The following is a 24,398-nucleotide window of genomic DNA, read 5'->3' as shown; positions in this document are numbered from 1 at the left end:
ATACAGAGCTCGAACCCGCGACCTTGGCATTATTAGCACCACGCTCTAACCAGCTGAGCTAACCGGCCACTTTCTTCTCACTCTCCGAGAAAGGCCAGAGGAACTGCCATTCTCCGGCCTTTAAGCGACTAGCATGATATTCCAGCTTTTTTTGTGCAGTGCTGGCAAAAACCCAGGTCCCACCGAGATTTGAACTCGGATCGCTGGATTCAGAGTCCAGAGTGCTAACCATTACACCATGGAACCTCAGATTGCTCAACGCTGCTGCTCGGGTGGAAGAGAATGAATAAAAAAAAAAAAACAGCCTTGGAGGAAAGTAGCAGAATGTCAATCCAAGGCGATACCAATTTGCATTGATTTCTGAGTAACTCGTCATTCGGCATGCAGGGCTCCTCACATGTATACTGGAGCAGGACCAGGTAGGGCCTTCAAAAGAAAAGAGCTCTATTCCAGGCTATTTGACGACTAAATGGCGGGCAGGGCAAAGAGGCCAACACAGCAGATATGATCTATTTTTTTTCTTTTTTGACCACGTCGAAAAATCGGCAAGACTGACCCCACCTAGGGGAATTAGCTCAAATGGTAGAGCGCTCGCTTAGCATGCGAGAGGTAGCGGGATCGATGCCCGCATTCTCCACTTTTGTTTTCATGCCTTTCACATTGGCTTTCATTGTAAAGCTGGTGGCACCGTGAGGATTGAAAGCGAAACTTCTTACGTCAGCTTTGCCGGTTCCTGTGTAGTACTTATCATTGCAACACCTCAGAAGCCCTATCAAGTCACAGTTTTCTTTTATTCAGTGACACGTCCGCAATGGGACATCAAAGCGCTAAATATATAGCAGAGTGCTGTCGATCGGGCCATTGGAATCATCACCAGAAGCGACGTGGCCATCTGGAAGAAAGGATAGCGTTTTGGTCAAGTGGAAGCAGGTGGACTTAAGGGTGAAGCTGCTAGGCTTTTTGGGTGAGTTTCGGTCACCTGCTCCTTGTGTCCAAAACAGAACTATAACACTGCTTTGCCGAAACCCGGGATCGAACCAGGGACCTTTAGATCTTCAGTCTAACGCTCTCCCAACTGAGCTATTTCGGCTGCCATAACACGTACTTCCTGCTGCATTGATCTCTGTGAGACCGAGCAGAGCCCCAAAATGCATCTGACTCCTAAGAGAGTGAAAGTTTGGCCAATACGGAGCTCGAACCCGCGACTTTGGCATTATTAGCACCACGCTCTAACCAGCTGAGCTAACCGGCCACTTTCTTCTCACTCTCCGAGAAAGGCCAGAGGAACTGCCATTCTCCGGCCTTTAAGCGACTAGCATGATATTCCAGCTTTTTTTGTGCAGTGCTGGCAAAAACCCAGGTCCCACCGAGATTTGAACTCGGATCGCTGGATTCAGAGTCCAGAGTGCTAACCATTACACCATGGAACCTCAGATTGCTCAACGCTGCTGCTCGGGTGGAAGAGAATGAATAAAAAAAAAAAACAGCCTTGGAGGAAAGTAGCAGAATGTCAATCCAAGGCGATACCAATTTGCATTGATTTCTGAGTAACTCGTCATTCGGCATGCAGGGCTCCTCACATGTATACTGGAGCAGGACCAGGTAGGGCCTTCAAAAGAAAAGAGCTCTATTCCAGGCTATTTGACGACTAAATGGCGGGCAGGGCAAAGAGGCCAACACAGCAGATATGATCTATTTTTTTTCTTTTTTGACCACGTCGAAAAATCGGCAAGACTGACCCCACCTAGTGGAATTAGCTCAAATGGTAGAGCGCTCGCTTAGCATGCGAGAGGTAGCGGGATCGATGCCCGCATTCTCCACTTTTGTTTTCATGCCTTTCACATTGGCTTTCATTGTAAAGCTGGTGGCACCGTGAGGATTGAAAGCGAAACTTCTTACGTCAGCTTTGCCGGTTCCTGTGTAGTACTTATCATTGCAACACCTCAGAAGCCCTATCAAGTCACAGTTTTCTTTTATTCAGTGACACGTCCGCAATGGGACATCAAAGCGCTAAATATATAGCAGAGTGCTGTCGATCGGGCCATTGGAATCATCACCAGAAGCGACGTGGCCATCTGGAAGAAAGGATAGCGTTTTGGTCAAGTGGAAGCAGGTGGACTTAAGGGTGAAGCTGCTAGGCTTTTTGGGTGAGTTTCGGTCACCTGCTCCTTGTGTCCAAAACAGAACTATAACACTGCTTTGCCGAAACCCGGGATCGAACCAGGGACCTTTAGATCTTCAGTCTAACGCTCTCCCAACTGAGCTATTTCGGCTGCCATAACACGTACTTCCTGCTGCATTGATCTCTGTGAGACCGAGCAGAGCCCCAAAATGCATCTGACTCCTAAGAGAGTGAAAGTTTGGCCAATACGGAGCTCGAACCCGCGACTTTGGCATTATTAGCACCACGCTCTAACCAGCTGAGCTAACCGGCCACTTTCTTCTCACTCTCCGAGAAAGGCCAGAGGAACTGCCATTCTCCGGCCTTTAAGCGACTAGCATGATATTCCAGCTTTTTTTGTGCAGTGCTGGCAAAAACCCAGGTCCCACCGAGATTTGAACTCGGATCGCTGGATTCAGAGTCCAGAGTGCTAACCATTACACCATGGAACCTCAGATTGCTCAACGCTGCTGCTCGGGTGGAAGAGAATGAATAAAAAAAAAAAACAGCCTTGGAGGAAAGTAGCAGAATGTCAATCCAAGGCGATACCAATTTGCATTGATTTCTGAGTAACTCGTCATTCGGCATGCAGGGCTCCTCACACGTATACTGGAGCAGGACCAGGTAGGGCCTTCAAAAGAAAAGAGCTCTATTCCAGGCTATTTGACGACTAAATGGCGGGCAGGGCAAAGAGGCCAACACAGCAGATATGATCTATTTTTTTTCTTTTTTGACCACGTCGAAAAATCGGCAAGACTGACCCCACCTAGTGGAATTAGCTCAAATGGTAGAGCGCTCGCTTAGCATGCGAGAGGTAGCGGGATCGATGCCCGCATTCTCCACTTTTGTTTTCATGCCTTTCACATTGGCTTTCATTGTAAAGCTGGTGGCACCGTGAGGATTGAAAGCGAAACTTCTTACGTCAGCTTTGCCGGTTCCTGTGTAGTACTTATCATTGCAACACCTCAGAAGCCCTATCAAGTCACAGTTTTCTTTTATTCAGTGACACGTCCGCAATGGGACATCAAAGCGCTAAATATATAGCAGAGTGCTGTCGATCGGGCCATTGGAATCATCACCAGAAGCGACGTGGCCATCTGGAAGAAAGGATAGCGTTTTGGTCAAGTGGAAGCAGGTGGACTTAAGGGTGAAGCTGCTAGGCTTTTTGGGTGAGTTTCGGTCACCTGCTCCTTGTGTCCAAAACAGAACTATAACACTGCTTTGCCGAAACCCGGGATCGAACCAGGGACCTTTAGATCTTCAGTCTAACGCTCTCCCAACTGAGCTATTTCGGCTGCCATAACACGTACTTCCTGCTGCATTGATCTCTGTGAGACCGAGCAGAGCCCCAAAATGCATCTGACTCCTAAGAGAGTGAAAGTTTGGCCAATACGGAGCTCGAACCCGCGACCTTGGCATTATTAGCACCACGCTCTAACCAGCTGAGCTAACCGGCCACTTTCTTCTCACTCTCCGAGAAAGGCCAGAGGAACTGCCATTCTCCGGCCTTTAAGCGACTAGCATGATATTCCAGCTTTTTTTGTGCAGTGCTGGCAAAAACCCAGGTCCCACCGAGATTTGAACTCGGATCGCTGGATTCAGAGTCCAGAGTGCTAACCATTACACCATGGAACCTCAGATTGCTCAACGCTGCTGCTCGGGTGGAAGAGAATGAATAAAAAAAAAAAACAGCCTTGGAGGAAAGTAGCAGAATGTCAATCCAAGGCGATACCAATTTGCATTGATTTGCATTGATTTGCATTGATTTGAACTCGGATCGCTGGATTCAGAGTCCAGAGTGCTAACCATTACACCATGGAACCTCAGATTGCTCAATGCTGCTGCTCGGGTGGAAGAGAATGAATAAAAAAAAAAAACAGCCTTGGAGGAAAGTAGCAGAATGTCAATCCAAGGCGATACCAATTTGCATTGATTTCTGAGTAACTCGTCATTCGGCATGCAGGGCTCCTCACACGTATACTGGAGCAGGACCAGGTAGGGCCTTCAAAAGAAAAGAGCTCTATTCCAGGCTATTTGACGACTAAATGGCGGGCAGGGCAAAGAGGCCAACACAGCAGATATGATCTATTTTTTTTCTTTTTTGACCACGTCGAAAAATCGGCAAGACTGACCCCACCTAGGGGAATTAGCTCAAATGGTAGAGCGCTCGCTTAGCATGCGAGAGGTAGCGGGATCGATGCCCGCATTCTCCACTTTTGTTTTCATGCCTTTCACATTGGCTTTTATTGTAAAGCTGGTGGCACCGTGAGGATTGAAAGCGAAACTTCTTACGTCAGCTTTGCCGGTTCCTGTGTAGTACTTATCATTGCAACACCTCAGAAGCCCTATCAAGTCACAGTTTTCTTTTATTCAGTGACACGTCCGCAATGGGACATCAAAGCGCTAAATATATAGCAGAGTGCTGTCGATCAGGCCATTGGAATCATCACCAGAAGCGACGTGGCCATCTGGAAGAAAGGATAGCGTTTTGGTCAAGTGGAAGCAGGTGGACTTAAGGGTGAAGCTGCTAGGCTTTTTGGGTGAGTTTCGGTCACCTGCTCCTTGTGTCCAAAACAGAACTATAACACTGCTTTGCCGAAACCCGGGATCGAACCAGGGACCTTTAGATCTTCAGTCTAACGCTCTCCCAACTGAGCTATTTCGGCTGCCATAACACGTGCTTCCTGCTGCATTGATCTCTGTGAGACCGAGCAGAGCCCCAAAATGCATCTGACTCCTAAGAGAGTGAAAGTTTGGCCAATACGGAGCTCGAACCCGCGACCTTGGCATTATTAGCACCACGCTCTAACCAGCTGAGCTAACCGGCCACTTTCTTCTCACTCTCCGAGAAAGGCCAGAGGAACTGCCATTCTCCGGCCTTTAAGCGACTAGCATGATATTCCAGCTTTTTTTGTGCAGTGCTGGCAAAAACCCAGGTCCCACCGAGATTTGAACTCGGATCGCTGGATTCAGAGTCCAGAGTGCTAACCATTACACCATGGAACCTCAGATTGCTCAACGCTGCTGCTCGGGTGGAAGAGAATGAATAAAAAAAAAAAACAGCCTTGGAGGAAAGTAGCAGAATGTCAATCCAAGGCGATACCAATTTGCATTGATTTGCATTGATTTGCATTGATTTGAACTCGGATCGCTGGATTCAGAGTCCAGAGTGCTAACCATTACACCATGGAACCTCAGATTGCTCAATGCTGCTGCTCGGGTGGAAGAGAATGAATAAAAAAAAAAAAACAGCCTTGGAGGAAAGTAGCAGAATGTCAATCCAAGGCGATACCAATTTGCATTGATTTCTGAGTAACTCGTCATTCGGCATGCAGGGCTCCTCACACGTATACTGGAGCAGGACCAGGTAGGGCCTTCAAAAGAAAAGAGCTCTATTCCAGGCTATTTGACGACTAAATGGCGGGCAGGGCAAAGAGGCCAACACAGCAGATATGATCTATTTTTTTTCTTTTTTGACCACGTCGAAAAATCGGCAAGACTGACCCCACCTAGGGGAATTAGCTCAAATGGTAGAGCGCTCGCTTAGCATGCGAGAGGTAGCGGGATCGATGCCCGCATTCTCCACTTTTGTTTTCATGCCTTTCACATTGGCTTTTATTGTAAAGCTGGTGGCACCGTGAGGATTGAAAGCGAAACTTCTTACGTCAGCTTTGCCGGTTCCTGTGTAGTACTTATCATTGCAACACCTCAGAAGCCCTATCAAGTCACAGTTTTCTTTTATTCAGTGACACGTCCGCAATGGGACATCAAAGCGCTAAATATATAGCAGAGTGCTGTCGATCAGGCCATTGGAATCATCACCAGAAGCGACGTGGCCATCTGGAAGAAAGGATAGCGTTTTGGTCAAGTGGAAGCAGGTGGACTTAAGGGTGAAGCTGCTAGGCTTTTTGGGTGAGTTTCGGTCACCTGCTCCTTGTGTCCAAAACAGAACTATAACACTGCTTTGCCGAAACCCAGGATCGAACCAGGGACCTTTAGATCTTCAGTCTAACACTCTCCCAACTGAGCTATTTCGGCTGCCATAACACGTACTTCCTGCTGCATTGATCTCTGTGAGACCGAGCAGAGCCCCAAAATGCATCTGACTCCTAAGAGAGTGAAAGTTTGGCCAATACGGAGCTCGAACCCGCGACCTTGGCATTATTAGCACCACGCTCTAACCAGCTGAGCTAACCGGCCACTTTCTTCTCACTCTCCGAGAAAGGCCAGAGGAACTGCCATTCTCCGGCCTTTAAGCGACTAGCATGATATTCCAGCTTTTTTTGTGCAGTGCTGGCAAAAACCCAGGTCCCACCGAGATTTGAACTCGGATCGCTGGATTCAGAGTCCAGAGTGCTAACCATTACACCATGGAACCTCAGATTGCTCAACGCTGCTGCTCGGGTGGAAGAGAATGAATAAAAAAAAAAAACAGCCTTGGAGGAAAGTAGCAGAATGTCAATCCAAGGCGATACCAATTTGCATTGATTTCTGAGTAACTCGTCATTCGGCATGCAGGGCTCCTCACACGTATACTGGAGCAGGACCAGGTAGGGCCTTCAAAAGAAAAGAGCTCTATTCCAGGCTATTTGACGACTAAATGGCGGGCAGGGCAAAGAGGCCAACACAGCAGATATGATCTATTTTTTTTCTTTTTTGACCACGTCGAAAAATCGGCAAGACTGACCCCACCTAGGGGAATTAGCTCAAATGGTAGAGCGCTCGCTTAGCATGCGAGAGGTAGCGGGATCGATGCCCGCATTCTCCACTTTTGTTTTCATGCCTTTCACATTGGCTTTTATTGTAAAGCTGGTGGCACCGTGAGGATTGAAAGCGAAACTTCTTACGTCAGCTTTGCCGGTTCCTGTGTAGTACTTATCATTGCAACACCTCAGAAGCCCTATCGAGTCACAGTTTTCTTTTATTCAGTGACACGTCCGCAATGGGACATCAAAGCGCTAAATATATAGCAGAGTGCTGTCGATCAGGCCATTGGAATCATCACCAGAAGCGACGTGGCCATCTGGAAGAAAGGATAGCGTTTTGGTCAAGTGGAAGCAGGTGGACTTAAGGGTGAAGCTGCTAGGCTTTTTGGGTGAGTTTCGGTCACCTGCTCCTTGTGTCCAAAACAGAACTATAACACTGCTTTGCCGAAACCCGGGATCGAACCAGGGACCTTTAGATCTTCAGTCTAACGCTCTCCCAACTGAGCTATTTCGGCTGCCATAACACGTACTTCCTGCTGCATTGATCTCTGTGAGACCGAGCAGAGCCCCAAAATGCATCTGACTCCTAAGAGAGTGAAAGTTTGGCCAATACGGAGCTCGAACCCGCGACCTTGGCATTATTAGCACCACGCTCTAACCAGCTGAGCTAACCGGCCACTTTCTTCTCACTCTCCGAGAAAGGCCAGAGGAACTGCCATTCTCCGGCCTTTAAGCGACTAGCATGATATTCCAGCTTTTTTTGTGCAGTGCTGGCAAAAACCCAGGTCCCACCGAGATTTGAACTCGGATCGCTGGATTCAGAGTCCAGAGTGCTAACCATTACACCATGGAACCTCAGATTGCTCAACGCTGCTGCTCGGGTGGAAGAGAATGAATAAAAAAAAAAAACAGCCTTGGAGGAAAGTAGCAGAATGTCAATCCAAGGCGATACCAATTTGCATTGATTTGCATTGATTTGCATTGATTTGAACTCGGATCGCTGGATTCAGAGTCCAGAGTGCTAACCATTACACCATGGAACCTCAGATTGCTCAACGCTGCTGCTCGGGTGGAAGAGAATGAATAAAAAAAAAAAAACAGCCTTGGAGGAAAGTAGCAGAATGTCAATCCAAGGCGATACCAATTTGCATTGATTTCTGAGTAACTCGTCATTCGGCATGCAGGGCTCCTCACACGTATACTGGAGCAGGACCAGGTAGGGCCTTCAAAAGAAAAGAGCTCTATTCCAGGCTATTTGACGACTAAATGGCGGGCAGGGCAAAGAGGCCAACACAGCAGATATGATCTATTTTTTTTCTTTTTTGACCACGTCGAAAAATCGGCAAGACTGACCCCACCTAGGGGAATTAGCTCAAATGGTAGAGCGCTCGCTTAGCATGCGAGAGGTAGCGGGATCGATGCCCGCATTCTCCACTTTTGTTTTCATGCCTTTCACATTGGCTTTTATTGTAAAGCTGGTGGCACCGTGAGGATTGAAAGCGAAACTTCTTACGTCAGCTTTGCCGGTTCCTGTGTAGTACTTATCATTGCAACACCTCAGAAGCCCTATCAAGTCACAGTTTTCTTTTATTCAGTGACACGTCCGCAATGGGACATCAAAGCGCTAAATATATAGCAGAGTGCTGTCGATCAGGCCATTGGAATCATCACCAGAAGCGACGTGGCCATCTGGAAGAAAGGATAGCGTTTTGGTCAAGTGGAAGCAGGTGGACTTAAGGGTGAAGCTGCTAGGCTTTTTGGGTGAGTTTCGGTCACCTGCTCCTTGTGTCCAAAACAGAACTATAACACTGCTTTGCCGAAACCCAGGATCGAACCAGGGACCTTTAGATCTTCAGTCTAACGCTCTCCCAACTGAGCTATTTCGGCTGCCATAACACGTACTTCCTGCTGCATTGATCTCTGTGAGACCGAGCAGAGCCCCAAAATGCATCTGACTCCTAAGAGAGTGAAAGTTTGGCCAATACGGAGCTCGAACCCGCGACCTTGGCATTATTAGCACCACGCTCTAACCAGCTGAGCTAACCGGCCACTTTCTTCTCACTCTCCGAGAAAGGCCAGAGGAACTGCCATTCTCCGGCCTTTAAGCGACTAGCATGATATTCCAGCTTTTTTTGTGCAGTGCTGGCAAAAACCCAGGTCCCACCGAGATTTGAACTCGGATCGCTGGATTCAGAGTCCAGAGTGCTAACCATTACACCATGGAACCTCAGATTGCTCAATGCTGCTGCTCGGGTGGAAGAGAATGAATAAAAAAAAAAAACAGCCTTGGAGGAAAGTAGCAGAATGTCAATCCAAGGCGATACCAATTTGCATTGATTTCTGAGTAACTCGTCATTCGGCATGCAGGGCTCCTCACACGTATACTGGAGCAGGACCAGGTAGGGCCTTCAAAAGAAAAGAGCTCTATTCCAGGCTATTTGACGACTAAATGGCGGGCAGGGCAAAGAGGCCAACACAGCAGATATGATCTATTTTTTTTCTTTTTTGACCACGTCGAAAAATCGGCAAGACTGACCCCACCTAGGGGAATTAGCTCAAATGGTAGAGCGCTCGCTTAGCATGCGAGAGGTAGCGGGATCGATGCCCGCATTCTCCACTTTTGTTTTCATGCCTTTCACATTGGCTTTTATTGTAAAGCTGGTGGCACCGTGAGGATTGAAAGCGAAACTTCTTACGTCAGCTTTGCCGGTTCCTGTGTAGTACTTATCATTGCAACACCTCAGAAGCCCTATCGAGTCACAGTTTTCTTTTATTCAGTGACACGTCCGCAATGGGACATCAAAGCGCTAAATATATAGCAGAGTGCTGTCGATCAGGCCATTGGAATCATCACCAGAAGCGACGTGGCCATCTGGAAGAAAGGATAGCGTTTTGGTCAAGTGGAAGCAGGTGGACTTAAGGGTGAAGCTGCTAGGCTTTTTGGGTGAGTTTCGGTCACCTGCTCCTTGTGTCCAAAACAGAACTATAACACTGCTTTGCCGAAACCCAGGATCGAACCAGGGACCTTTAGATCTTCAGTCTAACGCTCTCCCAACTGAGCTATTTCGGCTGCCATAACACGTACTTCCTGCTGCATTGATCTCTGTGAGACCGAGCAGAGCCCCAAAATGCATCTGACTCCTAAGAGAGTGAAAGTTTGGCCAATACGGAGCTCGAACCCGCGACCTTGGCATTATTAGCACCACGCTCTAACCAGCTGAGCTAACCGGCCACTTTCTTCTCACTCTCCGAGAAAGGCCAGAGGAACTGCCATTCTCCGGCCTTTAAGCGACTAGCATGATATTCCAGCTTTTTTTGTGCAGTGCTGGCAAAAACCCAGGTCCCACCGAGATTTGAACTCGGATCGCTGGATTCAGAGTCCAGAGTGCTAACCATTACACCATGGAACCTCAGATTGCTCAACGCTGCTGCTCGGGTGGAAGAGAATGAATAAAAAAAAAAAACAGCCTTGGAGGAAAGTAGCAGAATGTCAATCCAAGGCGATACCAATTTGCATTGATTTCTGAGTAACTCGTCATTCGGCATGCAGGGCTCCTCACACGTATACTGGAGCAGGACCAGGTAGGGCCTTCAAAAGAAAAGAGCTCTATTCCAGGCTATTTGACGACTAAATGGCGGGCAGGGCAAAGAGGCCAACACAGCAGATATGATCTATTTTTTTTCTTTTTTGACCACGTCGAAAAATCGGCAAGACTGACCCCACCTAGGGGAATTAGCTCAAATGGTAGAGCGCTCGCTTAGCATGCGAGAGGTAGCGGGATCGATGCCCGCATTCTCCACTTTTGTTTTCATGCCTTTCACATTGGCTTTCATTGTAAAGCTGGTGGCACCGTGAGGATTGAAAGCGAAACTTCTTACGTCAGCTTTGCCGGTTCCTGTGTAGTACTTATCATTGCAACACCTCAGAAGCCCTATCGAGTCACAGTTTTCTTTTATTCAGTGACACGTCCGCAATGGGACATCAAAGCGCTAAATATATAGCAGAGTGCTGTCGATCAGGCCATTGGAATCATCACCAGAAGCGACGTGGCCATCTGGAAGAAAGGATAGCGTTTTGGTCAAGTGGAAGCAGGTGGACTTAAGGGTGAAGCTGCTAGGCTTTTTGGGTGAGTTTCGGTCACCTGCTCCTTGTGTCCAAAACAGAACTATAACACTGCTTTGCCGAAACCCGGGATCGAACCAGGGACCTTTAGATCTTCAGTCTAACGCTCTCCCAACTGAGCTATTTCGGCTGCCATAACACGTATTTCCTGCTGCATTGATCTCTGTGAGACCGAGCAGAGCCCCAAAATGCATCTGACTCCTAAGAGAGTGAAAGTTTGGCCAATACGGAGCTCGAACCCGCGACTTTGGCATTATTAGCATCACGCTCTAACCAGCTGAGCTAACCGGCCACTTTCTTCTCACTCTCCGAGAAAGGCCAGAGGAACTGCCATTCTCCGGCCTTTAAGGGACTAGCATGATATTCCAGCTTTTTTTGTGCAGTGCTGGCAAAAACCCAGGTCCCACCGAGATTTGAACTCGGATCGCTGGATTCAGAGTCCAGAGTGCTAACCATTACACCATGGAACCTCAGATTGCTCAACGCTGCTGCTCGGGTGGAAGAGAATGAATAAAAAAAAAAAACAGCCTTGGAGGAAAGTAGCAGAATGTCAATCCAAGGCGATACCAATTTGCATTGATTTCTTAGTAACTCGTCATTCGGCATGCAGGGCTCCTCACACGTATACTGGAGCAGGACCAGGTAGAGCCTTCAAAAGAAAAGAGCTCTATTCCAGGCTATTTGACGACTAAATGGCGGGCAGGGCAAAGAGGCCAACACAGCAGATATGATCTATTTTTTTTCTTTTTTGACCACGTCGAAAAATCGGCAAGACTGACCCCACCTAGGGGAATTAGCTCAAATGGTAGAGAGCTCGCTTAGCATGCGAGAGGTAGCGGGATCGATGCCCGCATTCTCCACTTTTGTTTTCATGCCTTTCACATTGGCTTTCATTGTAAAGCTGGTGGCACCGTGAGGATTGAAAGCGAAACTTCTTACGTCAGCTTTGCCGGTTCCTGTGTAGTACTTATCATTGCAACACCTCAGAAGCCCTATCAAGTCACAGTTTTCTTTTATTCAGTGACACGTCCGCAATGGGACATCAAAGCGCTAAATATATAGCAGAGTGCTGTCGATCAGGCCATTGGAATCATCACCAGAAGCGACGTGGCCATCTGGAAGAAAGGATAGCGTTTTGGTCAAGTGGAAGCAGGTGGACTTAAGGGTGAAGCTGCTAGGCTTTTTGGGTGAGTTTCGGTCACCTGCTCCTTGTGTCCAAAACAGAACTATAACACTGCTTTGCCGAAACCCAGGATCGAACCAGGGACCTTTAGATCTTCAGTCTAACACTCTCCCAACTGAGCTATTTCGGCTGCCATAACACGTACTTCCTGCTGCATTGATCTCTGTGAGACCGAGCAGAGCCCCAAAATGCATCTGACTCCTAAGAGAGTGAAAGTTTGGCCAATACGGAGCTCGAACCCGCGACCTTGGCATTATTAGCACCACGCTCTAACCAGCTGAGCTAACCGGCCACTTTCTTCTCACTCTCCGAGAAAGGCCAGAGGAACTGCCATTCTCCGGCCTTTAAGCGACTAGCATGATATTCCAGCTTTTTTTGTGCAGTGCTGGCAAAAACCCAGGTCCCACCGAGATTTGAACTCGGATCGCTGGATTCAGAGTCCAGAGTGCTAACCATTACACCATGGAACCTCAGATTGCTCAACACTGCTGCTCGGGTAGAAGAGAATGAATCAAAAAAAAAAAACAGCCTTGGAGGAAAGTAGCAGAATGTCAATCCAAGGCGATACCAATTTGCATTGATTTCTGAGTAACTCGTCATTCGGCATGCAGGGCTCCTCACACGTATACTGGAGCAGGACCAGGTAGGGCCTTCAAAAGAAAAGAGCTCTATTCCAGGCTATTTGACGACTAAATGGCGGGCAGGGCAAAGAGGCCAACACAGCAGATATGATCTATTTTTTTTCTTTTTTGACCACGTCGAAAAATCGGCAAGACTGACCCCACCTAGGGGAATTAGCTCAAATGGTAGAGCGCTCGCTGCGCAAAGGAAGGGGCCCAATCTTCTCGCTCACTCGCAAGCGAACAAGTCGCAAAAAACGGAAAAATGCGACAAATTTCGCTTGCAGTAGTGTTCGCGGCTTTGTGACTGTGCATAATGTGGTATTTTGGTTGCATATTGCATGTCATTCTAAATGTCATTTTTTGCGTGCTGGATTCGAACACACGATCTGTGTAACACAATATCCAATCAGTGTCGGTTTCAGCGGAGCCAATCAGCTGCGCTCTTGTTGAAATTTTACTGACGTAACACAGGCAATTATATTGATATTACTATTATTATGTGGATATTGTTCTTAAAAAGCTTATTACGTTAGTTAAAAATGAATAAAAATGTTTCAATTAAACATATGTATGCATGCTTATGTATATATATTATATATATATATATATATATATATATACTATATATATATATTTATGTATTTATAAATATATACTATATATATATACATATATATATACATACATATATATATATATATATATATATATATATATATATATATATATATATATATATATATATATATATATATATATATATTATATTTCTTTATGTAATAATAACTTTAAATGAATGCACACAAAAACAAGTAATATGCAAAATGGTTTATTAAAATGAATACAAATATATAAATTGTAAAACAATGTAAAAAAACTAAATAAAAACATGTCTTAATATATAAACTTTATAATATACAATAAATAAAAACAATACAATATATATTTATTTATTATGCACATATAATATATTAAAACAATACTATATATAAATATATTTATTTATTATACTCATTATATAAAAACAATACTCTATATATATATATATATTTATTTTTATACACACAATATATTAAACAATAATATGAATAAATAATAAAATGCAAGAGTGGGGGCACGTAATAGATAAAATATAGCTTTTAAGCAATGTATAAAATGTTATTTTTTTAAGAAATATAAATATATTTTTACATAAAATGCAAATAAGTACACACAATTAAATAAGTACACACAAGACAAAATAAGAGTGGGCCTATGTAATATAAAAGTCTATAAAGTCTATAAAGTGCTACTTTAAAAGGCTACATATTAACACACAAAAATTAAATAAAATGAGGGAAAGAGAGAGTACCCATGTAACATTTACAAAAATATATACAGCAATTTGTACTTTATTCTGGAGCTGGAGTTTGTCCTTTATTTTGCTGGCGCTGTTCTGCCAACCAGTCCTCTAAGGATTTGCCATTTGAAGTTTGCAGACAAAATGTGGCATTACCAAATCGGCTATGGCCAAACTCCTTAGTCTTGGGTTTCCCACATTTGCTGCAAACATTAAAAGTAACCGCACGCACATACTTCCTTTTGTGGACTCCACTTTCCTTCTCCTGTTCCCGTCTGCGCCTGTTCCTCTGGGTGTAACGGGACACAGGAACAGCAGGCGCAGGTGGAGCAGGTGCAGGTGGAGGAACAGCAGGTGCAGGTGGAGCAGGTGCAGGTGGAGGAACAGCAGGTGCAGGTGAAGCTGGGACTGTACTGGATGTTGGTGCAGCAAATGATGGAATCACCATTGACACACTCATGTCTGGGTTAAAAACAAGTGTGCCAAACAATGATCCAGGTCCTGAAATGGGCTTCACAACACCTGGTGCTGTGGGGGGTGGTGCAATGGGGCACACCGTGCTGGGGGCCGGTGGAAAGGAGCACACCGTGGTGGGGGCAGACACAATGGGGCGCACTGTGGTGGGGGCCGGCGCAATAGGGCGCACTGTGGTGGAGGCTGGTATGATGGGGCACACTGTGGTGGAGGCTGGCGAGATGGGACGCACTGTGGTGAAGGTCGGTCTGACGGGGCACACCATGGTAGGGGCCGGTGCAATATGGCAGACTGTGGTGGGGGTTTGCGCGATGGGGCATACCGTCGTGGGGGCCGGTGGGAAGGAGCACACCGTGGTGGCATCTGGCAGGAAAGAGCAAACTGTGGTGGTTGCTGAAGCAGACTTTCGTCCAGGTCGAAGAAGAGGTGCCTGTTCTTCTTTATTTGGAGGAAAAACAAACTGGTGTTTGGGGCCTGATGTTGACGGTGCCTCGTCCAATTTTTCCCTCGGCAAAGGAAGCTGCGTATCTGCCACAGCAATTGGATTAAGTGGAGTCAGTCCCTGAGTGAGTACACTCATTTCCTGATCCTTTTGCCTCCGTTGAAACCTGATAATAAATGATATGTATTATTCATATATATTAATTTAGAAATATTCAGGTAATTTAAAGAAAATAATGTGCTTTGCTTACCACTGAATGAGCGTCTTCTGGTTTAGCTCAAAAAGCTGGATCACTGTTTCATCCATCAGCCTGCGACTGCCAAGCACCAGATCCCGGATGTGGTGGTAATCGGTCAGTATTTTAGACCACCTGGGGGTGCGAACACCAGCCTTCTTGGAAGTGGACTTGTGTACGGCACACAGCTTTGTACAAATGGCCTCAACCAAGCGGCTGGTGCTAGGCCACTGTGCTGGACCCCCAGGATGTCCAATCAGACAACGTTTGACGCTCTCCACACCTGGAGTGACTCCGGAGCGCTTCGGTGCCTTAAAGCGCCCATGCGTCAGCTGAGGCTGATGTCGAGGCTGGTAGTTGATGCGCTGTTTATCAACATCCAGGAGAGCTGTCCACAGCTGGATGGCCTCTGTCACCTGCAGGTCAGTGAGGTAAGGAGCCTCACGAAGACCCACCAAATAAGCAGCCAGATCCTGGACCTTGTCCCACCCAGCAATGCCATCAGGTCCAATGACTACTCCCTGGTAAATACAGAATAAATTTAGTATATGTGGAATAAAAAAAGACTAAATCAAATTAAGTTCTTAATGTATCTTACCTGAGCCTCAACAGAGAGACTGTCTCCAGAGTCGGATGGCTGTGACGGCACTGAGGGGGCTCGGCTAGGAAGCTGTCCTTCTCCACCAGCTGATGTGGACGGCTCAGCCAGTGATGCTGGGGACTGAGGCAGAGGCGAAGATGAGGGGCTTTTACTGAGATCACGGCAGGGGTCATCCTCATACAGCACTGGAACTGTGATGTCCTCCATGATCTCCTCCTCGAACCCCTCATCTTGTAGATCCTCGTCATCTACTTCCTCCACCAGCCTGTCTTCCTCCTCTGGGTTCTGGAGCACCGGAGTCAGGGTTTTGCCGGTCTGGCTGTAAAGGTACTCTATTCCCAGCAATTCACCTTAAAGAATAAAACAATAAAAAAAAACATATATTAAATAAAACTAATAATAAAGTAAATATTTAGATAAACATTTTGTGAAGTACATTAAAGCTTAATAAATCACTTATATAACAACTAGTTAATGAATTTCTTGCCTGTATATGCTCCAGGAGGGTGATAACGGTTATCCCAGGGCTTCCCCAAGACTGCTCGGCTAAGCCTGTCCACAGCCTCTCTCATGGCACTGCCATATGACCGTATGGAGGATGCTCCTTTTATGGTGCTTTCCATCCGGTCATCATTCCAGCGCATCAAGCCCTCAAGGAGATAGGCCTGAAAATGCGCATCACTGGCACTGGTCCCTGGAAATTAAAATAGTTAAAAATATGTGAAGAATTAATTAACATGTTATTAGGTTATGTACTAACATTTAAATTATTGTCATTATAAACAGAGTTACTTGTCAGGCAAGACAGCTTTGTCAATGCTGATAACATCACAAATGTTATTTAAATGTTTAATAATGTTACATTAAAGCAATGGAAGTTATCACAGTGCTTATATGTTTTACAAAATAAAACGATCCAAATGTATGTAATACCTGGAATAAAACGGTTTAGGTGGAGGTGGAAGGACTCCAAAGATGTAGAGCCACGGGCACACCTGTAACAACACAGCTCCACATTGCCTTTCTTCAGTGTCCCTGTCTTCATGTACAGTGGAAAGTTCTCTGGGTCTTGAATGCACTGTATATGCTTCTGCTGTTCCTTCCATATCTGCTGGATCCGTTCGTGGTCCAGCAGAGGAACACCCAGAGTGTCCTTCCCATGCTCGCTGTCAAAATGGTCCAACAGCTTTCCAATCAGACAGGTGGTCTCCTCCACACCTCTGGTCCTCCTACGGCAGTGCAGTGCTAGCTCCCTCCGGTTTATGCGAGCACTGAGAGCCGTTTGTGAAATGTGGCCAGTCTTTTTTGCCGCCAGCTCACCTTCCTTTGCCTGGCGAAGAGCGGCCACATCTTCTGGATCCCACTGAAAGATGCACGTGGACAGACGTGCCATGAAGATGCCGTAGAGCGGATGAGCTTCTGTCGTGACACCTGCAGCAAACCGGCGCATAAAATGCCAGATGTCAAGGCGCACTTCAAGCTCATCCCACTCCCGAAACATGATCTTCACCGGAGACTGGCCGTGCTGACTGCAGCAATCTCTGTCCACGTACATTACTTTCGGGGCTGCCTCTCCTGCCTCCCGGTAACGCTTCATCAGCCCGGCCGCCATTGGGTCCAGTCCATGACCCTCGGCAGCTGACAGCACAGAGACAAGGACTTGACCGTGTTCGTTCCCCACATTAGTGCACCAGGCAGCTGTTCCCGCAGCAGCACCTGCAAGTTTCTTTGTGATCTATTAGGAAAAATAAAACTGTGTTAAATATGTACGCACACATATCCATATCTGGCAAATGTCTGGATATAAACATACCTTTTTTGTGGAGTCCATCTTTAGAACACAGCCAAAGACGGAGGTGATTTTGGCTTTGACCTCGTGCAGTCGCCCCAGAACATCCCTGGCATAGACGGCTAACAGCCACTTAGGTTTGGGTATGGCAGGTAAGAGGGGAGGCTCAGCAAACACAGGAGGTTGCACAAGGGAGGACCTTGTGAATGGTTCACAGGCAGTCAGGTACTGCAAGACTCGCTGTGTCCATGCCTCACTGTGTTGCTCCATCAGCTTTTTGAAAAGCTGAGTCACACTGTTGCCCAGTGTCCTCTCCCTCATCATCCTAACTACCCGGTTGTCACATGAGTATCTAAGGAAACAACATTATAATCAGGGAAATGCTTTGTTTGCTAAAAATTAACACAATTAAAATATTGGCATTATGAATTACCTGTATGTCAGCAAAGCTGGGAACTGACTACGGTGGCCAATATCCAGCTGTCCTAAGATGTCCTCGGACCAGGCAGGATACTTCTTTTTGCACCGCTTGCACTCCAGATACTCAGTGGCAAGGTCGTACCAGCCGTCGATGTCGAGGACCTTGCGCACCGTGCGGTAAATTCCAGCAGCTGTTAGTCTGTGCTTACCGCAGCTTAGGCGAACACAGACAAGTGGAAACAACCACATCTTCAGCGGCATCCACAGAAAAAGTGGTCGGCAGAAGAAGAGGTCAGGAGAGGCAGGTGGCTGCGTGTTAATTAGAGGGGGCTGGGGAGGATACCACCAAAGCTTCAGCTGGGACACTAGCTCTGGCTTGCCGGTTTTTAAGTTTGTTTTAAATACCGTGTTCCGGATCCACTCATGCTGGAAAGGGGGAAGCTGATCTTTCCAGTGAACAGGAAGCTCAACTGGTGGCTGATGATGTTGAAGATCTGGTGTTTTTGCTGTTTCCGCTGATGGAGACGGATTGGCACAGGCCTCTGAGTGAATAGTAACAAACAATTTATGGTTAACAATATTATGATGACTGTTGCTTTTGATAGTAAGGTGCCACAAATTATGCCCATGAACAGCCAGTGAAGCAATAGTTTTGGATAAGTATTATTATTAATATGGGTATACTTAGAAATACAAGTTAAGAGAATGGTACTGTTAGGAAGCAAAGAAATTAGTGTGCACTTTATTGATGAAAGGGATATGGAATTAACACAATTCTCTGCGAATGAGAATCATATGAAATGGAGTAAGTAAAATGAGGCATGATTAGTATAAATTATTGAAGCACAAAGACATGAAGCATGCACACAGATACAGTAAGGAAAAACTGCTCAGCTGATAATGACAGCAATGAATCACCACCATCTAAGAGAGTGAGTAATGAAGAGCAAGCGACGTGGAAAAGTTATCTGATGAATGTTCAATAATGATTAGTTCGGAAACGCAAATAAATACACTGAAACCTTTGAACATCCTTAAGGTTTTGAAGAAGTGCACTCAAAGAATGCATCCCGCTTGAGGCATGATGTGACAACTCTGTACTGTAGATAAAAATTTGATTCATTATTTTTTGTAAAAAAAAATACTTAGTGTGTTTTCACAAAATATTCTTATAACATTTTCATTTGTGTCGTGTGCCACACCTGCAAAGAGCTGTGCTTCACATTGTGATGCAGCAAACACCAGTTCTTCATCATCTTCAGCTGTGGATCTGGAAGTGCCTGGAGCATAAATCTTAAAAATATTACTGTGAAAAATACACACAGCCAAATGTACAATACGATGGTGCTTACTTACCAGTAGTAAAAAGCTGCCTTTGGGCCATACGTTTGGCTGGGGGTTCTGCTGTAGGAGGAGATACAGTGGACTGCAGTTTTGGATCTGGAAACAGAAAGTTTGACATAACAATAAATAAACACATATATAACTGCTGTTGGGATAATTCTGTATCATGCTCAGTATTCACTCTCCTACTTACAGGGTTTAACAGGTGACATCAGTTTTTTTGCCAGCTGTGAAGGAGACAAGTGCTTGCCCCTTGCCAACAGCGATTTCACAGTGGCAGTCTGCTGTACACCTGTTTGGATGGCTGCAGGTGGAGGAGCAGGGACACTGGATGCTGCAGGTGGAGGTGCAGAGACACTGGATGCTGCAGGTGGAGGTGCAGAGGCAGCAGCAGAAGCCAGTCTTTTCAGGACATACGTCTTGAAAAGTGCCATGTTGGTTTTTGGCCTGGCATCTGCCTTAACCAGGTACCTGATGAGGGCTTGGGCCTCCTTGCTCTGGTCCTCAAACACATCTTTCATGGACCGGCCCTTAAAGTCACCAAACTCCACCATCAAGCACCCTGTATCTCCTTTTGCCCTGGCTTCTGCTTGCATTTCCTGTTTCCTCTGGTACTTCTCTACTTCTTCTGCAATCTCCCTGATGGAGGAAGTGTACTGAAGAAACAGGTGTTTGTTTTCTGACAAGGGTGTTGTCTGCAGCTTCTCATCAGAAATGCTAAGCACCAGGTACACCGCATACCCCAGAGCATGCTCTAGGAGCCATCTAAATCTTTGGCCCTGGTACTTGCCAAACTGAATCTTGCAGTGAGCCAGAACTAAAAACTGGTCACTGGAGTCTCCACCATTGCTGCTGACGAAAGCAGTGGCCTCTGCCAGCACCTCTTCCTTGGGTTTGGCCCTTCCAGACTCCCTGCTTACAAGGCGCTCTGCCTCTGCAGATGGCCCCAAGAGGAGTCTGCTTGATGTCGCTGATTGGCGGCGGAAAATCGGGTATGCGTACATTTTTTTCTGAAAAAAAAAAAACATTAGAGAGAACATTACCTAGAGCAATCAGAAAGATACATGTACATTAAGTGTGAAACAATAATTTAACAAGGTAGATAATCCATATTATTGCAGTAGTAAATATGACCATGACCATAAAATGGACTTCTGGTGAATTTTCTACACATATGCCTAATATATGCATGGTAGTACAACTTAAAATCCATATAAATAAATGAGAAACAACAGAAATTAAAACATTAAGTTATAATATACACATTAAACTCTTAAGTCTTTACATTATGACTTTTATAAATAAAATGTTTGTACTTCAGCTATTTAATATAACTATTCTCTTGTGTAATATAGCTGAAAACACAAGTAATAAAATAAACAAAATACAATATATGCTTATAATATTTTTACAATAGATTTATAAAATACAATACAATCTAATTACTAAATATATATCATATATTGTCATGAACAAGTGTTAAACTCAAATGTTTTTAAAGTTTGTGCAGTTGTCTTTATAAATATTACTTTGTTTTACCTAAAATAGAATTATTTTAAAAGTATAGAATTATTTGCTAAATTAAATGTTTAAGAAAAAACTGTTTAACTCTGTATTTCATGCAATTACATTATAAGTAACTGTAACTGTACATTTAAATACAGTAACGTTAGCTTTTTAGAGTGTACACCGCGATTATAGGGCCCAATATTGCTAGGTCGAATGGGGGCATTATTATTCTAAACAAATATCAGAACATTTTGTTTAATCATTAAACCAAATGGCGATGATTCCACCTTTTCTGATCACTAGCGACATGTTGCTCTGTATTTATCATGGGAAACATTACCGTTTTACAAGTTATGAAGAAAACATCTGCCGTAACGTTAACTTTCTGTCGATTGTAACTTATCATTTAACAGAAATACACACAGTATAATAAACTAATAATAAACTAATAATAAAGTAGCGTTACATCTGGCTTACCTGATTCAAAGATGACGATTATAATAAAAGCGTCGTGTGATTGGTTAAAAGTAAGCCATCGAGGAGAAACGCGATTGGTCAAACATACGTCACCGCAAAAAGAAATGCGATTGGTCAAAAGTAAGCCACTGAAGTGAAACGCGATTGGTCGAAATGACGTCAGCGCAAAGACAAACGTGATTGGTCAAAAGTAAGCCACAGGGGTTACACTCTATTGGTCAAAAGTAAGCCACCGAGGTGAGACGTGATTGGCTCATGTGGGCTTACTTTGGGCTTACTTTGGCTCTGTAGACGGGATGCTGCAGGCGCAAGCGAGAGGTAGCGGGATCGATGCCCGCATTCTCCACTTTTGTTTTCATGCCTTTCACATTGGCTTTCATTGTAAAGCTGGTGGCACCGTGAGGATTGAAAGCGAAACTTCTTACGTCAGCTTTGCCGGTTCCTGTGTAGTACTTATCATTGCAACACCTCAGAAGCCCTATCAAGTCACAGTTTTCTTTTATTCAGTGACACGTCCGCAATGGGACATCAAAGCGCTAAATATATAGCAGAGTGCTGTCGATCGGGCCATTGGAATCATCACCAGAAGCGACGTGGCCATCTGGAAGAAAGGATAGCGTTTTGGTCAAGTGGAAGCAGGTGGACTTAAGGGTGAAGCTGCTAGGCTTTTTGGGTGAGTTTCGGTCACCTGCTCCTTGTGTCCAAAACAGAACTATAACACTGCTTTGCCGAAACCCGGGATCGAACCAGGGACCTTTAGATCTTCAGTCTAACGCTCTCCCAACTGAGCTATTTCGGCTGCCATAACACGTACTTCCTGCTGCATTGATCTCTGTGAGACCGAGCAGAGCCCCAAAATGCATCTGACTCCTAAGAGAGTGAAAGTTTGGCCAATACGGAGCTCGAACCCGCGACTTTGGCATTATTAGCACCACGCTCTAACCAGCTGAGCTAACCGGCCACTTTCTTCTCCCTCTCCGAGAAAGGCCAGAGGAACTGCCATTCTCCGGCCTTTAAGGAACTAGCATGATATTCCAGCTTTTTTTGTGCAGTGCTGGCAAAAACCCAGGTCCCACCGAGATTTGAACTCGGATCGCTGGATTCAGAGTCCAGAGTGCTAACCATTACACCATGGAACCTCAGATTGCTCAACGCTGCTGCTCGGGTGGAAGAGAATGAATAAAAAAAAAAAACAGCCTTGGAGGAAAGTAGCAGAATGTCAATCCAAGGCGATACCAATTTGCATTGATTTCTGAGTAACTCGTCATTCGGCATGCAGGGCTCCTCACACGTATACTGGAGCAGGACCAGGTAGGGCCTTCAAAAGAAAAGAGCTCTATTCCAGGCTATTTGACGACTAAATGGCGGGCAGGGCAAAGAGGCCAACACAGCAGATATGATCTATTTTTTTTCTTTTTTGACCACGTCGAAAAATCGGCAAGACTGACCCCACCTAGGGGAATTAGCTCAAATGGTAGAGCGCTCGCTGCGCAAAGGAAGGGGTCCAATCTTCTCGCTCACTCGCAAGCGAACAAGTCGCAAAAAACGGAAAAATGCGACAAATTTCGCTTGCAGTAGTGTTCGCGGCTTTGTGACTGTGCATAATGTGGTATTTTGGTTGCATATTGCATGTCATTCTAAATGTCATTTTTTGCGTGCTGGATTCGAACACACGATCTGTGTAACACAATATCCAATCAGTGTCGGTTTCAGCGGAGCCAATCAGCTGCGCTCTTGTTGAAATTTTACTGACGTAACACAGGCAATTATATTGATATTACTATTATGTGGATATTGTTCTTAAAAAGCTTATTACGTTAATTAAAAACGAATGAAAATGTTTCAATTAAACATATTTATGCATGCTTATGTATATATAAGTATTATATATATATATATATATATATATATATATATATATATATATATATATATATATATATATATATATATATATATTATATATATATATATATATATATATATATTTTTTTTTTTTAATTTCTTTATGTAATAATAACTTTAAATGAATGCACACAAAAACAAGTAATATGCAAAATGGTTTATTAAAATAAATACAAATACATATAAATTGTAAAACAATGTAAAAAAACTAAATAAAAACATATCTTAATATATAAACTATATAATATACAATAAATAAAAACAATACAATATATATTTATTTATTATGCACATATAATATATTAAAACAATACTATATATAAATATATTTATTTATTATACACAATATATAAAAACAATACTCTCTATATATATTTATTTTTATACACACAATATATTAAACAATAATATGAATAAATAATAAAATGCAAGAGTGGGGGCACGTAATATATAAAATATAGTTTTTAAGCAATGTATAAAATGTTATTTTTTTAAGAAATATAAATATATTTTTACATAAAATGCACACAAATTTTAAATAAGTACACACAAGACAAAATAAGAGTGGGCCTATGTTATATAAAAGTCTATAAAGTCTATAAAGTGCTACTTTAAAAGGCTACATATTAACACACAAAAATTAAATAAAATGAGGGAAAGAGAGAGTACCCATGTAACATTTACAAATATATATACAGCAATTTGTACTTTATTCTGGAGCTGGAGTTTGTCCTTTATTTTGCTGGCGCTGTTCTGCCAACCAGTCCTCTAAGGATTTGCCATTTGAAGTTTGCAGACAAAATGTGGCATTACCAAATCGGCTATGGCCAAACTCCTTAGTCTTGGGTTGCCCACATTTGCTGCAAACATTAAAAGTAACCGCACGCACATACTTCCTTTTGTGGACTCCACTTTCCTTCTCCTGTTCCCGTCTGCGCCTGTTCCTCTGGGTGTAACGGGACACAGGAACAGCAGGCGCAGGTGGAGCAGGTGCAGGTGGAGGAACAGCAGGTGCAGGTGGAGCAGGTGCAGGTGGAGGAACAGCAGGTGCAGGTGGAGCAACAGCA

General features: G+C 44.6%; 3 long non-coding RNA genes and 30 other non-coding genes across 35 annotated transcripts in view; 8 read left to right on the top strand and 25 right to left on the bottom strand.

Annotated features, from left to right (window-relative positions):
- LOC108182894 (uncharacterized) overlaps nucleotides 1–24,398 on the top strand; it is a 135,706-nt gene that overhangs the window by 39,189 nt on the left and 72,119 nt on the right. The window lies entirely within an intron of this gene.
- On the bottom strand, nucleotides 175–246 carry trnaq-cug (transfer RNA glutamine (anticodon CUG)). The gene has a single exon. It is a non-coding gene; the product is annotated as a tRNA-Gln (tRNA).
- trnaa-agc (transfer RNA alanine (anticodon AGC)) lies at nucleotides 565–637 on the top strand. Its single transcript has one exon. It is a non-coding gene; the product is annotated as a tRNA-Ala (tRNA).
- On the bottom strand, nucleotides 1,018–1,090 carry trnaf-gaa (transfer RNA phenylalanine (anticodon GAA)). Its single transcript has one exon. It is a non-coding gene; the product is annotated as a tRNA-Phe (tRNA).
- On the bottom strand, nucleotides 1,359–1,430 carry trnaq-cug (transfer RNA glutamine (anticodon CUG)). Its single transcript has one exon. It is a non-coding gene; the product is annotated as a tRNA-Gln (tRNA).
- On the bottom strand, nucleotides 1,782–5,203 carry LOC147845779 (uncharacterized). The gene is made up of 4 exons (XR_015481043.1): nucleotides 4,992–5,203; nucleotides 4,040–4,782; nucleotides 2,438–3,854; nucleotides 1,782–2,228 (listed from the first exon to the last, which is right to left on the bottom strand). It is a non-coding gene; the product is annotated as an uncharacterized LOC147845779 (long non-coding RNA).
- trnaf-gaa (transfer RNA phenylalanine (anticodon GAA)) lies at nucleotides 2,201–2,273 on the bottom strand. Its single transcript has one exon. It is a non-coding gene; the product is annotated as a tRNA-Phe (tRNA).
- Nucleotides 2,542–2,613, bottom strand: trnaq-cug (transfer RNA glutamine (anticodon CUG)). The gene has a single exon. It is a non-coding gene; the product is annotated as a tRNA-Gln (tRNA).
- trnaf-gaa (transfer RNA phenylalanine (anticodon GAA)) lies at nucleotides 3,384–3,456 on the bottom strand. The gene has a single exon. It is a non-coding gene; the product is annotated as a tRNA-Phe (tRNA).
- trnaq-cug (transfer RNA glutamine (anticodon CUG)) lies at nucleotides 3,725–3,796 on the bottom strand. The gene has a single exon. It is a non-coding gene; the product is annotated as a tRNA-Gln (tRNA).
- On the top strand, nucleotides 4,302–4,374 carry trnaa-agc (transfer RNA alanine (anticodon AGC)). The gene has a single exon. It is a non-coding gene; the product is annotated as a tRNA-Ala (tRNA).
- Nucleotides 4,755–4,827, bottom strand: trnaf-gaa (transfer RNA phenylalanine (anticodon GAA)). The gene has a single exon. It is a non-coding gene; the product is annotated as a tRNA-Phe (tRNA).
- Nucleotides 5,096–5,167, bottom strand: trnaq-cug (transfer RNA glutamine (anticodon CUG)). The gene has a single exon. It is a non-coding gene; the product is annotated as a tRNA-Gln (tRNA).
- On the top strand, nucleotides 5,674–5,746 carry trnaa-agc (transfer RNA alanine (anticodon AGC)). Its single transcript has one exon. It is a non-coding gene; the product is annotated as a tRNA-Ala (tRNA).
- On the bottom strand, nucleotides 6,127–6,199 carry trnaf-gaa (transfer RNA phenylalanine (anticodon GAA)). The gene has a single exon. It is a non-coding gene; the product is annotated as a tRNA-Phe (tRNA).
- On the bottom strand, nucleotides 6,468–6,539 carry trnaq-cug (transfer RNA glutamine (anticodon CUG)). The gene has a single exon. It is a non-coding gene; the product is annotated as a tRNA-Gln (tRNA).
- On the top strand, nucleotides 6,857–6,929 carry trnaa-agc (transfer RNA alanine (anticodon AGC)). The gene has a single exon. It is a non-coding gene; the product is annotated as a tRNA-Ala (tRNA).
- Nucleotides 7,310–7,382, bottom strand: trnaf-gaa (transfer RNA phenylalanine (anticodon GAA)). The gene has a single exon. It is a non-coding gene; the product is annotated as a tRNA-Phe (tRNA).
- On the bottom strand, nucleotides 7,651–7,722 carry trnaq-cug (transfer RNA glutamine (anticodon CUG)). The gene has a single exon. It is a non-coding gene; the product is annotated as a tRNA-Gln (tRNA).
- Nucleotides 8,229–8,301, top strand: trnaa-agc (transfer RNA alanine (anticodon AGC)). The gene has a single exon. It is a non-coding gene; the product is annotated as a tRNA-Ala (tRNA).
- trnaf-gaa (transfer RNA phenylalanine (anticodon GAA)) lies at nucleotides 8,682–8,754 on the bottom strand. Its single transcript has one exon. It is a non-coding gene; the product is annotated as a tRNA-Phe (tRNA).
- Nucleotides 9,023–9,094, bottom strand: trnaq-cug (transfer RNA glutamine (anticodon CUG)). The gene has a single exon. It is a non-coding gene; the product is annotated as a tRNA-Gln (tRNA).
- On the top strand, nucleotides 9,412–9,484 carry trnaa-agc (transfer RNA alanine (anticodon AGC)). The gene has a single exon. It is a non-coding gene; the product is annotated as a tRNA-Ala (tRNA).
- On the bottom strand, nucleotides 9,865–9,937 carry trnaf-gaa (transfer RNA phenylalanine (anticodon GAA)). Its single transcript has one exon. It is a non-coding gene; the product is annotated as a tRNA-Phe (tRNA).
- On the bottom strand, nucleotides 10,158–22,601 carry LOC147845759 (uncharacterized). Its single transcript, XR_015481044.1, has 3 exons — nucleotides 22,383–22,601; nucleotides 11,285–12,450; nucleotides 10,158–11,075 (listed from the first exon to the last, which is right to left on the bottom strand). It is a non-coding gene; the product is annotated as an uncharacterized LOC147845759 (long non-coding RNA).
- On the bottom strand, nucleotides 10,206–10,277 carry trnaq-cug (transfer RNA glutamine (anticodon CUG)). Its single transcript has one exon. It is a non-coding gene; the product is annotated as a tRNA-Gln (tRNA).
- On the top strand, nucleotides 10,595–10,667 carry trnaa-agc (transfer RNA alanine (anticodon AGC)). Its single transcript has one exon. It is a non-coding gene; the product is annotated as a tRNA-Ala (tRNA).
- On the bottom strand, nucleotides 11,048–11,120 carry trnaf-gaa (transfer RNA phenylalanine (anticodon GAA)). Its single transcript has one exon. It is a non-coding gene; the product is annotated as a tRNA-Phe (tRNA).
- trnaq-cug (transfer RNA glutamine (anticodon CUG)) lies at nucleotides 11,389–11,460 on the bottom strand. The gene has a single exon. It is a non-coding gene; the product is annotated as a tRNA-Gln (tRNA).
- On the bottom strand, nucleotides 12,231–12,303 carry trnaf-gaa (transfer RNA phenylalanine (anticodon GAA)). The gene has a single exon. It is a non-coding gene; the product is annotated as a tRNA-Phe (tRNA).
- Nucleotides 12,572–12,643, bottom strand: trnaq-cug (transfer RNA glutamine (anticodon CUG)). Its single transcript has one exon. It is a non-coding gene; the product is annotated as a tRNA-Gln (tRNA).
- Nucleotides 22,153–22,225, bottom strand: trnaf-gaa (transfer RNA phenylalanine (anticodon GAA)). The gene has a single exon. It is a non-coding gene; the product is annotated as a tRNA-Phe (tRNA).
- trnaq-cug (transfer RNA glutamine (anticodon CUG)) lies at nucleotides 22,494–22,565 on the bottom strand. The gene has a single exon. It is a non-coding gene; the product is annotated as a tRNA-Gln (tRNA).

The sequence above is a fragment of the Danio rerio genome, chromosome 3, assembly GCF_052040795.2.
Source record: "Danio rerio strain M-AB ecotype USA chromosome 3, GRCz13ab, whole genome shotgun sequence".
NCBI classification, from domain to species: Eukaryota; Metazoa; Chordata; class Actinopteri; order Cypriniformes; family Danionidae; genus Danio; species Danio rerio.
Note: the sequence above shows the minus strand (reverse complement) of the source record. Positions and strands in the feature narration are given on the sequence as shown.